We start from the raw sequence: 14018 nt of genomic DNA, 5'->3' as shown, positions 1-14018 counted from the left end.
AATTTTTTTTTTAAAATATATATACACCGTGTTTTATTACATAGTCCAACTCTCAAACCGATTATTTGAAACTCAAATGCTAACATATTATCCAAAGATTGCGACAATTTTATCTCAACCGTGGGCACGTTCCAGAGGATTGGGAGTGCATGAAAAGGCTCATATATCTCAATATCAGAGGACCGTTGATTTTTTAAGAGAAAATTTCTAATTGGTAGTGCACACTATTTTTGGAAGAGATTGTATACAATGAGACCATTCGCCTTTAGTACAGGGTGGTCACAATTACTTACAACCATCGAATGTGAAATCTGATAATTTGGGTGAATCACAAAGTTCAAGAAAATTTCTTATGAGCTTTGAGCTTGGTCAATGAAATAAATGCAGCCACCCAATTTGACATCCAAGGTCAAAATTAACTGTAACCACTTTGTACCTAAGGTAAATAGTTTCGTTATATACTTTTTTTTTTTTTTTTTAATTAATTCAACTTTTTGTTTTCTTCGATTTATTCTTTATCAACGCCAAAGAGATGCTAGTCTGGCTATATTTTAATGTTTTGGTGAGCCCACATGGACTAGGGATTGAGGGGGTGGGGCCCAGAAGAAAATGAATATCAGCGATGATGGTGTGGAGCCCTTTACGGACTCCAATGTGCATGTGTGGCTCTAATTCTCCATTCACCCTCCTCCTCTCTCACTTTTGATTTAGTGAAAGTGACTTTTGGTTCCAATCCCTAGTGGTAACAGTGGGAAGGAAAAGAATTTGATCCCCTAACGTTGGATATAGCGAATGCAACAATAATTATGTCTACTAAATTTAAACCAATTTTCGATATGGGGAAAGGAAGACATACCGCAATTTAGGAATTAATGTATTTTGATATGTCAAATCAATTATTAGGTATTGACCTCTTAAAAATTATTCAATTTCATAGTAGGCCCTCGCTTTTTATTTTTATTTTTTTCTATAATACAGTATTAAAGCTTAAGAAATATCTATTATCCTAACTGTTCCTCATGTCCCTTCCCCCATTTTCATTTAGAAAATATTTGAATGGGGTGGCAGCTGCATCAAAATAAGCGTAACCCCAAAACTCACGAAAAATTCCAGTTTTGGCTTCAAATCGATCATATCGACCTTGAATATTATGGAACAAGGAGATCACCATGTGATCTAGAAGTTATCAACATTGGTTTTAAAAGAGAGACAAGAGAGATGACTTAGAAAGGAATTTAAATTATTTTTTAGGGCACTTATTGTGGTAAAAAAAGAAAAGAATGGAAGAGACATAAGGAAGGGGTAGGGTCATAGATATTTCTATGTTTCAATTGTCACACGATAGGAAAAATAAGCAAGGGACTACTATGATTAAATCATTTTTAAAGGTTCCATACGAAATTTTCCTTTAGTTTTAATCAAATTTTGGTTTTGTACTTTTTAACTTACGATTATTTTCAAACCAAGTGTTTACATTGTTACAAACCAAAATTGAGTTCAGCCCTAATGAAAATTAGATCCGGAATTATGTGTGGTTTTTACAACATGTGAAATTCTAGCTTACAATATATTTCTTTTCCCTTTTTGAGTTAAGTTAGCTGACGTAATTGTGGTTGTCTTCTCCTAAGTCTCATATTTTGTATTTGGAAGAATAGTAGGATAACTTTTTTTTTTTCTTGTTAATTTCACAACACTAAAATATTATTACTCTCCTGTCTTTTGTAGACTTTAAAATTGGAGCAATAATCCTATAGGCCAAGTGCATTGTGATTTTGATGCAATAGCTAGTATGGAGTATGAGCCACTCTTAATGATCAAGTGGCGCCTTATTATTCAATAATACGCCCCATGTGGTAACTAAGTTTCAATTATCAACGGGCCCAACCGGTATTTTGAAATTTGGAACCGGATTGTGAATTTGTCACTTGCTGAACCAGTTTGGATCCCCACTAAGGCCTGTTTGGCAGGTCTTCTCGCGTCAAGGTGTATTTGCAAATTAACAAATTTAAAAACTTTAGGAATCCGGCGATTCTCGGCTTACTCAAACCAAATGGCCCCAAACCCAATTCTAGGTTGAACGGTTGCATTTTAAGACACTGCGTCCGATAGTTGTTGTCTGGGATTTGGTAGGCATAACGGAATATAACACGTTGTCGGTTTCGGATAGGATTGTTTCACTTAATTTGAGCTTTAAACATTCCTGGGGATATTCTTGGAGGGTGACAATGTCTCGCTTTCCAAACACAACAATACGATCAAACTCAATCGAAACCTTGATCAATAGTCCTCAACACACTTTTCACAACTGAGGAAGATGCCTCATAAAGTTTGAAAGCTGATGCACCTCACCGTTTTGGACGAAATATATTATACCTGTGGGTCTCCCTGGTTTTTTCCTGGTATTTTCACCGTAAAACAACAAAATGGTGAGATTGTATAATGTGCCTCTTCAAAATTGTGTTGTTTAATGTTTTAATGTAGCACTTAACTACCCTCAAAATGACAAAACTTAAGACTTCTTTTATTTTATTTCGGCAAGTGAATATATAAGTAGGGGCGTCAACTCAGTTGACCCAACCAGGGTCCTCATCTGGACTTGGATACTAGACCGGATGGTCCTTGTTTAGGTCCAAGTCCACTCCTTACATTGTTGGGTAGTATCAGATTTAGGTGGTATCAAATATATATATATATATATACACATACATATCTATGGAACGATAATAAAAAATATATATATAGTTTTTATGTAGACCCAGACACAACCCATCTGGGTCCAACGAACTAGACTCACCTTGGTCTAGGTCCTACTAGGACCTCCATATATATTCAATCCGGTAATGTGGATTTATGGTCAATTCTTTGAATGTGGACCTCCCACATTCCTAGGTTATGTAATCACTCTTTTATTTTATGTTTTTCACTTATCGTTCTCCATAGCACATTCAGCTAAGCGTATCGAACAAATTATGAATATTTGTAAATCATAACATGCAAAAACGAAAAGAAGAACGGGATTAGCCTCTGCATCCAACATATTTGGGATGTAATATCTCCACCTAATCCAGTCTATTTTTCACCAAAACGAGTTTTCGATCCCCAAAATGCTAAATTTATTGCAACGTTTGACTGAACAAACCAATTTGAATATAGGAATTGTTGGTTTTTCTAGAAAGTGGGTGGAAAGACCTAAGTGGGATTTGAGACTTTATTTATGGCACAGAGATGAGATGGGAGTTCTAATCGAATGAGGGGATACTTTTTGAAAACATAAATGTCCTTGGAGAGAGTCATCTAAATTTAGAATTTAGATAATCATATCCTTAAGATAGGAAGCTTTTAAAGATTGGGATCTTGGACAGGGGCCCATCTATATAAAGAGTGATTTATAGATAACTAAAGTAGAGAAATCAACTTTTACTTGGACCTTCGCGTGCTTTTCTCTCTCTCTCCTCCTCCTCTCTTATCAATGAAGAGTTTTCTCTCTAGAAAAGGTCAGTGTTCCCTACATTTTTGCGAGAACTCATAGGACATACCCATCAAAAGGCTCGGGGATTTGTCTAGCATATGTCCAGTAGGCTTGGGAAGTTGACCAATGTTTAGCATATGTCCAGTTCTGATCATCAAAAATCGGTCTGAAGTTGCAGTTATTGAACTCTCGAGCCCGAAAAATTATACTAAAAAAAAGATTGGAAGGATCGAAACAACTGCAGGAGAGGAATCAGATTCGAAAAAGGTCTGTGACATCTAACTGATCCGTTCTTTTTTTTTTTAAATCATAGTCTTTTGCAGAGAGTTCCAATCCTTCATGGTTTTTTCAACATTTTTCTTAGGTGTTAAATGTGATTGGCGCCAGGGTGGGGGGGTTGCAAGCGCAGGCGCAGGCACTATCAACACACACGGGGCTTACCCAAACCCGCCAAATGCGCATGGTAGCATGCTGATTGCCCAGCACCAATGGTGGTTAGTACGAGGAACCATTGCTTGTCCACATTGGAGCATGTGGATTAGTCCACATGCATGTGCACAACCCCTGATCCCACATGGTGGATGTGCAGTGGTGCACAACCCCTGATCCCACATGGTGGATGTGCAGTGGACCAGTGGGTACACGCACTGTAGTTGTACAAGCCCTATGTGGCCCTCACGCAATAGACACATGTAAGCATGTAAAATTATTATAGTAAAGTGAAACTTAAGTATGAGTACAATTCAGCAAGACCAAAGGATTACGGTCTAGAGAGATCAAATGGGGCATTTTAATTATGTAACTCACCTGCGCTTGACGGGCTAGGCCCGAATTGATGTCTAAAACCCTATAGTCCTGAGCATGAGGCACAACCGTGGAGGGTTTGCGGGGCTATAATGATCTAGAATAGATATCCATGATGGTTATAGCCACGGGACTTACCCCTTCATGTAATTGGTGGGCCTAACGGGACAAGAGTCAATCATCATCATTACCAGCATATAGTTGTCTTGGAAAGCAAACCCCGGATGGAATATGACATGTACATGCCACGAAGAGATGAGTTCTTGCACCATTGCGATAGTGTGTGCATGTCCCTATAGATTAGAACTGTGTTATCTTCATTTATTGTCTGATTTTGATTGACCAATCATGAACCCCTACGATGGGCTGTAGATCATGGGTTATGTTGGGTCAGTTTAATAAGATAATTGTAATTCACAGTTGCTAGCATAGATGGAGTGCCTTAGTGAATTCACATGTTTCTTGATTTGATAGATCCAATTCTCATTGAATTATATTTTAATGTATTTTATTTGAATTATGAACGATAAAAAGAATTTTAAAATACTATTTACATTTTGTTATATACAATTTAATTTTTAGAGAGCTAAGACTTCTAAGCATGGAATATTATGATTAAGAGAGAGAATAACTTGATTGAATGATTTTATACTAACCTAAGCCAACATGGTGACTATGAAGCGATGATAGCAAGCAATAGGTTCTAAGCATGGAAGGCTATTGAAATGAATGAAAGCATGAGCCAAGGAAGACTCAATACCTTGCCGTAAATGCATGAAACTCACCCAAGAAGATAAGCATGAATGGCGTGGGGGATCCTTCTTTGCATGGGAATGGAGTCCCAAAGTTGTGTAGTTTTTGGCTCTCCAAGTCTCTCTCTTCAAATGTCTATCTCTCACACATACACATATGGCTATGGCGTCTCAATCTCTTCTACTTCTCAATCTCTAAGCTCCCAAATGAAGAAGAAATATAGGGGAATTGCTCATCAAGGATGGCTTCCTCTCACATGAATGAAACCTAATTACATTACGAGAGCTGATACAGTTGTATAGCTTCTTTAGCTAGATCCATTTTAGGCCTTTGATTAAAATTATTCATGGTTTGAGAGAGGTAGCAAGATCTTGCCACTCATTACTCCATCTTGCTATCTAAGTGAGTGGATGAAATTTCTCACTATTATCCCCTTAAACCATAATTTCATTGCCAAATTTTCCGCGTGAATTAAAACTCAAATTTCAAATCAAACTTATGTGGGATGCCAAAATTGCACATGCGACTTTCATGTAAGAAATGGCCTAGGAGAGGCATGCCCCTCCATTTTCCTTTCTGTCTCAGTTATGTTTTCAAGTTGAAGAACATGGGTTTCTTTCCCTAATTGTCATAATACCCATATGTGATGTCATAACTCACACGTGTTGTATTGCTCAAACGTGTTGTCATGACTCATACATTTATACAGTCAAATCATCCCACATTGTACTGGCTAAAAAGGATTAATTTCAATTGGATCTAAGTCATTAAAATAAAGGAAAAAATTGTTGATTGAGGTGCCAAGCACATGTGCCGAATCTCTACATATGCTACAAATCATAAAATAGAGCTAACAAGAATAAAGGCCACAACAAACAAGCTCATAAGGACATGGCACACTAGGGCTTGATATCGCCCACGTCATCAACGTAGGCATGACATGTTTGCCATGGGACCCATGTAGCACCCATTGACCATTTGGGCGTCACATCTGTGATACATGCCGGTGGTCCTTAAATGGAATTTCTCCAAAATAAATTTTTTAAAAAAACCAAAAATTTTTACTCTAGAGAAATTCTTCGAAATTTCTAAAACTATCCAAAAATAATTTCTAACTATTCTCTATCAATTTGGCATCCAAGAAAAGTATTTAGAGGGAAATTATAATCATTTAGGAAATGAAAGTAGGTAAGTAGGCAATCCAATCGGCTAGTCCGGCAATCATGTCATTTTCTTAAGTAAACCGAACGAGACCAATGTCCCACAGACTGTGGCAGGGGCATATGCCTGGATCATCAGTGTCAACCCAATAGATGACCAAACTCTTCGGTTGTAGTGGATTACCGGTGCACCATAAAGACACACACTCTTTTGGATGTTGGAGTCCTCTCTCGACATATGTGCATAACTCTTTTAAGTGGATCTTTCCTTGAAAGTGGCTACTCATCTGTGATGGTGTATATTTGGCTTATATCTTCTAAAACCTAACCATTTCACATAGGGCTTATTCTCATCAAGACTTGAGCTCTAAAATTCTTAGGCCAAAATTCATAATTATACTCAATCCCTGGCCATAACTGCCATGAGGTATTTTATTACAAACCTAACTAGATGTGACTCTCAACCCTCTTAGTTATGTACCCCTTAAACGTTAACCTCTAACCATTTCACATAAGGCTTATTCTCATCAAGACTTGAGCTCTAAAATTCTTAGGCCAAAATTCATAATTATACTCAATCCCTGGCCATAACTGCCATGAGGTATTTTATTGCAAACCTAACTAGAGGTGACTCTCAACCCTCTTAGTTATGTACCCGTTACACTTTAACCTCATGATTCTATTGGGTTGGGTTTCCCTCCATGTGGAGGATGGCCCAAAGTTCATCATTCTTTTTGGGTGAACCCATATAGTTTAAAAGCCCATATGGAGTACGGGTATTTCAGTCATTGTGCGCATTATTTGTTAAATGAGGGTGTTCCTCATTCGGTCTCAAGAAGCGAGATTAAAAAGGAGAGAAGAAGGTGTGCTGCCTGTAGAAAACAAAAAGGAGAGGAAAAAACTCTGGGTTTTGAGACACTGTACAGTCATTATTAAGAGCTCGATTAAATGGTCATTTGTAGTCTGATTGAGCTGAAATTTTGAGAGCAAGTTCGCAACACATGGTTCTTCTTTCTGAACGGTATGATTAATGTTCAGAGTCCTCTAATTCAGTTCTACAAAGCCGTCTTTACTGCCTCTATTTTGGTGAGATCTCTTCAATTTTCTCTTTTTGGAGTTCATCTTGTTTATGATATTTGCCAAGAATATATTATTGTTGATAATGGTATTGTTGTATGCCTCTAATTTTAACTAGAAAAGACTCTTATGTATTCCCATTATTTGGTGATAGTGGAAGCTTTGGGTGGACTACGGTCCCATGGTTTTTATTCCTCACTTTGGGGAGGTTTTCCACGTAAAAATTGGTGGTGTCTATGTGTGTATTTATGGTGCATTTGATTGCTGATTTGGGAGCTTGATAATTGCCTTTATTGTGTTTGATATATTACTCTCTACTTGATTACTTCCTATTAGGTCCACTCAAGAGGGGAATAATGGTTTTGTTCCATTGTGCTTGTTGATCGAGGATTGCCCGGTTTGTCTTTCTCCCCAACAAAGTGGTATCAAAGCATTGTGGTTGTTGAGTTTAAGCTTTGTGATTGCTGAATTATTTATCTTGGGTTGAACAATGGAAACTAATATAAGTAGAATTATCACTTTAAATGGTTCAAATTATCATGTTTGGAAAGGAAAAATGGAGGACCTTCTTTATGTGAAAGATTATTATCTATCGGTTTTCGCTAGTGAGACACCCGCTAATAAGACTGATGGGGATTAGAATATATTTCATCAGCAAGTGTGTGGGTACATTAGATAGTGGGTGGATGATGATAGGTTGAACCATATTAGTGGAGAGACACACACATGCACTTTATGGTTCAAGCTCAAGCAATTGTATACTCCAAAGATCGGGAACAATAAACTATTTTTGATCAAACAGATGATGGTTTTGAGATACCAAGATGGAACTCCATTGACAAATCATTTGAATTCATGTCAAGGAATCATTAATCAGTTGGCCACGATGGGTATCAAGTTTGATGAAGAGATACAGGGATTATGGTTTCTTGGTACTTCGCCAGACTCGTGGGAGACGTTTAGGACGTCATTATCTAACTCAGCTCCAGATGGTATAATTTCGATGGATTTGGCTAAGAGTTGGAGTGTTCTAAATGAAGAGATGAGAAGAAAGTCACATGGTTCCTCTTCACAATTAGATACATTGGTCACAGAGAAATGGGGGAGGAGTAAGAGTCGAGGTCTGAATAATAGAGACAAGGCAGAAGTAAGTCCAACAGGTTTGCAAATATTTAGTGTTATCATTGTGGTCTAAAGGGCCATACCAAGAAATATTGTCGGAAATTGAAGAGAGAGAGTAAAAAAGCAAAGATAAACAAAGGAAGAAAGATATTGACAGTGATGACGATCGAGTTGCCACCAGTTCCGAGGATTATATGATACTAATGTTGTTAACCTTGCATGCCATGAGACAAGTTGGGTGATTGACAGTGGTGCTTCCATTCATGCTACATCTCAGAAGGACTTCTTCACATCTTATATACCTAGTGACTTTGGGGTTGTAAAGATGGGCACTGATGGTTTGGCCGAAGTTGTTGGCATAGAAGATGTTTGTTTGAAAACCAATACTGGCACTAGGTTACTTCTCAAGTATGTGAAATATATTCTTGACATTCGTTTGAATTTAATTTATGCAGATAGACTTGCTGATGAGGGGTTCTGTAATACCTTCAGTGATGGCCAATGGAAGTTCACCAAGGGTGTTATGATTGTGGCAAAAGGCAAAAAGTGTTCGACATTGTACTTATTACAGGCAAAGCTCTCCAAAGGCATTATATATGTAGTGGAGAATGAGAGTACAATTGAGTTGTGGTACAAGAGACTTGGTCACATGAGTGAGAAGGGAATGCTGGTGTTGTCCTAGAAGAAGCTCCTGTTTAGAATGAACGGTATACATTTGAAAACCGGCATACTGGATGAGTCCAAACAATCCCTACCGGTATAACTGTATAGGTCCAAACAATCCCTGCGGGTCCGATCATACCTCATCGGCTTCCCAGATGAATCCAAATATCCCACTAGCGTCTTGGATGAGCTTATAATAATACCTGCAGGTCCAATCATACCTAATATACTTAAATTATCTTTGAATTTCTTTTAAGCTCAGAAAACAACAACATCACTTATGCAAAGTGTCATCGAAATTATTAATAGGAATTCGCTTGAAGCAAGTTAAACAATCACTTTCATTGAAATATCTGTAAGTAGCCAGTCAAATATTTTGGCAATAATTTATGAAAGGTAGCAGTTCTAAAGGACATTCTTGAAATCTAACGTGACAACAGTCTAGTATCAATAGAATAATCCTTATGGGAATCCAAAATTAAATACGGAATTATCACAATTTATAAAAATACCAATTTACAAATAATCAGGCCATGCTACAATCAAGCGTAAAAATATTAGTTTTTCAAATAATGAGGCAGTCATTTGCACATGAATTTTACAATCTCTAAATATTCAAAACAGTAGAAGGAAATCTCACAATTTTACTAAAAGCAGAAATATCACATTTATTTCTAATAATTTACAATATCCAAAATTCTCAACACTAGACAGGAAAAATAAATTTATTTCTAAGAATTTATAGTATTTAAAATTCCTAATAATAGATAAAATATTACAATTTTACTAAAAAGATTATTTTTTAAGACAATGAGGTCACTTACGCATAAAACTTATAAAATAAAGATGATGGACTGAAATATCACTATTTTAAAAACCGACTATTTTTCAAGAGGATGATGTCAATTACCTTTATATGTCACGAGATGTGTTACTATTGCCAGAGTAAAATTGAGATTACTAGCTTTCGGCTACATGTATGGAAAAATAGATTAATGAGTTTATATAGAAAGAAGGAGTATATATATAAATTATGTTCATAAAGGTAATAGAATCAAAATTCTATTAATACTATTTTTATGGAATAATGTCATTTTTGTGGGAATATTGTAGTTATGAATATATAAAAATATAAAGAACGGTATTGGTTTAAATTTTTTTGTATAAAATTGTGATATTATCTTTCATTTTATCCATACTCTAATTTATAACATATAGTCTCTACATCATCACAATTTTATATACTATCTTTAATAAAATTATTATAATTTAGTGGAATAAGAATATTATAGTATTGATATGGGAAGGGAAGAGAAAGAGAGAGGTGAGTATAAAAATTCATTTTTATATGAGAGGAGAAGATAGAGAGAGAATGAGAAACTAATAAATAGAATATTATAAAGTAATGATTGATGATATGAATATTATTAAAGAAAATAATGATACTATAATTAATTTTATGAGAGGGGAAGAGAGAGAAAATAAAATTTGCTTAACTATATTCTTTATATGAGAGGAGCAGAGAGAGATAATATAGTATTATGAGGTGGTGATAATATAATTAGAGAGAATAATGATAGCATCATTATTAATATCATGAGAGGGGAAGAGAAAATAATGATTATCAGAGAGCAATTGTAATAAAAAGAATAACCAGGAGAGAGAAAATAGATAATATAGTATTATGAGGTGATGATAACATAATTAGCGAGAATTATTATTAATATCATGAGATATGAAGAGAAAATAATGATTATAAGAGAGTAATAATAATAAAAAGAATAAGAGGGAGAGAGAGAGAGGACTCACGTTGGAGAGAGAGAATAGCTACTTGTTTGATGAGCTTGATAATAAGCTCATGAGGAGGAGGAAGCCTTTTTGTAATGAGGAAGAACCCTTTTGCTTGTGAGACATGTTCAACCATGTGTCCCTTTTTATTTTAATTTTTAAGCCACCTCATGTCTTTTGTGCCACCTTTCATTCTTTTTTTAGGCACCTATCATTCTTTTTATGCTACTTCACACTAATGATGGACACCTCATTTGGATATTATTTTATTGTTTCTCTTAAACTTTTTTGATACAAAATGGTCTGGAATAAAAGGGATGGTACCATGGCATACTTTTAACATCATGGTCCATACTTTATATTTTATTTTCAAATTTCAATATTTTTATCATACATATATATTTATTTGCTATTTGCTATTATTACCATCATTATTTATTATTATTATTATTATTATTATTATTATTATTATTATTATTATTATTATTATTATTATTATTATTATTATTATTGTTATTGTTTTCTAATTTAAAATTTTGGATCATCATATTCTCCCCCCCTTAAAGAAATTTAGTCCTCTAAATTTTCATACCTAATTTCTGAAATAGAACATGGTATTTTTCCTTGATTTCGTCTTCTCGTTCCCTAGTTGACTCCTCCCTTGAATGATATTGCCACAATATACGGATCAGAGTAATTTCCTTGTTGCGTAACACATGCACACTCCTATCTAGTATTAGAATTGGCCGTTCAATAAAGGTCAGGTCCTCTTTGATTGGTAAAGGTTCATATTTTAGGATATGGGATGGTTCAGGCTGATGTTTTCGTAATAAGGATACATGGAAAATATTATGTATGTTTTCTAATTCGGGTGGTAAGGCCAGTCTATATGCCACGCTACTGATTCTTTCCAGTATTTCAAATGGTCCGATGTAGCGTAGGCTTAGTTTTCTTTTCTTACCGAATCTCATGATGCCCTTGGTTGGTGATACCTTTAGAAAGACCCGATCACCTATCTCAAACTCAAGGTATTTCCGTCTGTTATCAGCATAACTCTTTTGTCGACTCTGAGCTGTCTTGAGCCTTTCCTGAATTAATGCTATTTTATTTGACATTATCTGTACAATTTCTGGTTCTAAAGCCTTTCTTTCACTAACCTCGCCCCAATAAACGGGTGACCTACATTTCCTTCCATATAGCGCTTCATATGGTGCCATCTGAATATTGGATTGGAAGCTGTTATTATAGGCAAACTCAACCAAGGGTAAATGGTCATCCTAACTTTCTGTGAAGTCCGTGACACAGACCCTTAGCATATCTTTTAAGTTCCTATTAGTCCTCTTTGATTGCCCATCAGTTTGGGGATAAAATGCAGTATTAAAGGTGAGCCTTATCCCCATGGCAGACTGCAATCTAACCCAAAATATCGAAGTAAACCGAGTGTCCATGTCTGATACAATATTGACTGGAACTCCATGCAATCATACTATTTCCTTGATGTACAACTGGGCTAGTCGATCCAAAGTGTAGGTCGTACGAATCGGTAGAAAGTGGGCAGTTTTGGTTAGTCGGTCCAAAATAACCCAAATGCTATTGTGTTTTGAATTTGTCTTTGGCAAACCGGAGATAAAGTCTATAGAAATGTGCTCACATTTCCATTCTGATATTGATAAGGGTTGCAACAGTCCAGCGGGCTTCTGATGCTCAGCTTTTATTTGTTGGCATGTTAGGCACTTGGAAACAAATAATGCTATTTCTTTTTTCATATCATTCCACCATAAGGTTTTCTTCAAGTTTTGGTACATCTTGGTACTCCCAGGATGAACGGTATAACGGGAGTGTTGTGCTTCTTCTATCGCTTTCTTCACATTTTCATCATCAGGGATGCAGATCCGACCTCTGAATCTTAGTAAGTCATCATCGCTTATAGAGAATTCGTCTTTTTTTTCTAGCTTTACTTCTTCTATAATTTTTGTAAATTGAGGATCCCCTTTTTGTGTTATCTGAATTTGTTGAACTAGTTGTTCAGCTCTTACGTTGGCAACCATTCCTACCCTACCATTAAGGGGTAGGGTCGGATGCCAAACCATTATCTCTTCCAACCATTTCATCTCTCGAATCATTAGATGAGCTAGCATTCCTGTAGACTTCATACTTAGAGCATCTGCCACAACATTAGCCTTTCCTGAATGATACTGGATCGTGCAATCATAATCTTTTAGGAAATTCATCCATCTTACTTGTCGCTTATTTAAATCTTTCTGGGAAAGGAGATATTTCAGACTCTTATGATTTGTACATATTTCAAAGTTCTTACCGTACAGATAATGCCTCCAAATTTTTAATGCAAATACTATTGCAGCCAATTCCAAGTCGTGAATTGGATACTTCTTCTCATATTCTTTTAACTATCTGAATGCATATGCCACTACCTTTCAATGTTGCATTAATACACAATCAAAGCCTTTATGTAAAGCTTCACTATAAATCACAAATCCTCCACTCCCCTCAGGAATAGTTAGGAAGTCTATTGAGCTCTTAGTTATTGAAAACTCTCCTCACATTCTTTTGTCCATTCAAATTTGACATTTTTCTGTGTCAATCGATTTAATGAGGTTGCAATTCGAGAGAATCCTTCTACAAATCTTCTATAATATCATGCCAATCCTAAAAAACTTCAAACTTCAGTCACATTACTTGGTTGTTTCCAATAACAACGGTTTCAACCTTTGAAGGATCAACTGATAAACCTTCTTTTGATATTACATGTCCTAACAATGTTACTTGCTCTAGCCAAAATTCACATTTACTTAGTTTGACATACAACTTCTTTTCTCTTAATAATTGCAATACTAATCTTACATGTTGCTCATGTTCCTCTAGATCCTTGGACTAGATTAGAATATCATCGATGAATACCACAATAAACTTATCCATAAAGGGCTTAAAGACTCGATTCATCAAATCCATAAATGCCACCAGTGCATTAGTTAATCCAAAATGCATAACTAAGAATTCATAATGTCCATATCTTGTCCTAAAAGCTGTATTGGAAACATCATTACTTCTAATCTTAAGCTAATGGTATCCAGATCTGAGATCAATATTTGAAAATACTTGTGATCCTTCTATTTGATTAAATAAATCATCAATTCTAGGTAATAGATACTTATTTTTCACTG

At 35.7% G+C, this 14018-nt stretch overlaps 1 long non-coding RNA gene across 1 annotated transcript; it reads left to right on the top strand.

Moving 5' to 3' along the window:
• Positions 1 to 3400: 3400 nt before the first annotated feature.
• On the top strand, positions 3401 to 4211 carry LOC148781997 (uncharacterized). Its single transcript, XR_016055204.1, has 2 exons — positions 3401 to 3736; positions 3834 to 4211. It is a non-coding gene; the product is annotated as an uncharacterized LOC148781997 (long non-coding RNA).
• The last annotated feature ends 9807 nt before the right edge of the window (positions 4212 to 14018 follow it).

This window comes from Amborella trichopoda, chromosome 5 (genome assembly GCF_054954075.1).
Source record: "Amborella trichopoda isolate Santa Cruz 75 chromosome 5, AtrichopodaSantaCruz75HAP2 v2.0, whole genome shotgun sequence".
NCBI classification, from domain to species: domain Eukaryota; kingdom Viridiplantae; phylum Streptophyta; class Magnoliopsida; order Amborellales; family Amborellaceae; genus Amborella; species Amborella trichopoda.
Note: the sequence above shows the minus strand (reverse complement) of the source record. Positions and strands in the feature narration are given on the sequence as shown.